We start from the raw sequence: 1,182 nt of genomic DNA on the forward strand, positions 1-1,182 counted from the left end.
TTTAATCTTATTAATTTAACATAATGAATGTTGATATTTCAAAAAAATATATTTTGTACTCATGTGACGAAAATTCTATTCATTTAATGTTTCTTAAGTTTAGCTTATCACACAGGTAGGTGAAAATATATTTGATCTCTTTTTCAAAGACCATTAAGTTGTAAAAAACCGAAAAAAACCAAAAAACCAAAAGAACCGACTAAAACCGAAACCGAAAAAACTGACTTTGCGTGGTTTGATTTGGTATTTAGATTTAATAAACCGACATAATTGGTTTAGGTTTTTTTAATGAAAAACCAAACCAAACCGACCTATGTACACCCCTACTTCTAAGTCATCAAGAATTGTGGTTGAGTTCAAAGGTTAGTTTTTTCTTGATTTTATTTTGTTAGGTTTTCGAAGAAAGGAGCAATTTAACTTATGATAATGGAGGGTTTTTTTTTTTCAAACATGATGAACAATAATAAAGAAGAAGACAATTGATTTAATATTTATTTTTTTCAAGTTTATTTTAACACATGACCAATTTTTATTGGTCAGTGCTGTCTAAAAACTGCACCCACGCGCCTAACATAGGTGAAGTCACGGACTCAGCAACGTAGGCCGAAAAGTGGTAAAAAATTTACTAAAAAATAAGTTCAGGGGGGTAATAGGACCTTAGTAAAGGTTAGGTGTGTCTCAGGGATTTTGGGCATAGGTTGGGGGGTGGATATGCATTTACCCTTTTTTTTATTTATTATAGGGAAAATGCATAAGTACCCCCCCAGCCTAAGCCCAAAATCCTTGAGACACACCTAACTTTTACTAAGGTCCTATTACCACCCCGAACTTATTTTATATATAATTTTCTACCCCTTTTCGGCCTACGTGGCACTATCTTGTGGGTCCTGTGCGTGTTGACAATTTTTTCAAAGATAGTGCCACGTAGGCCAAAAAGGGGTAGAAAATTAATTAAAAAATAAGTTTGGGGGGGGTAATAGGACCTTGGTAAAGGTTAGGTGTGTCTCAGGGATTTTGGGCATAGGCTTGGGGGGGTACTTATGCATTTTCCCTTTATTATATGCAAACAATTATGTATATTCAAGTATATATTTATCTTTAAATTAAAGTATTATATATGTCAATAAAGTAGCATCAAACTTGTAAAATTTTATAACTTCAACTTACAAGTTGTTACTTTTT

This window comes from Solanum stenotomum, unplaced genomic scaffold, assembly GCF_019186545.1.
Source record: "Solanum stenotomum isolate F172 unplaced genomic scaffold, ASM1918654v1 scaffold20589, whole genome shotgun sequence".
Classification (NCBI taxonomy): domain Eukaryota; kingdom Viridiplantae; phylum Streptophyta; class Magnoliopsida; order Solanales; family Solanaceae; genus Solanum; species Solanum stenotomum.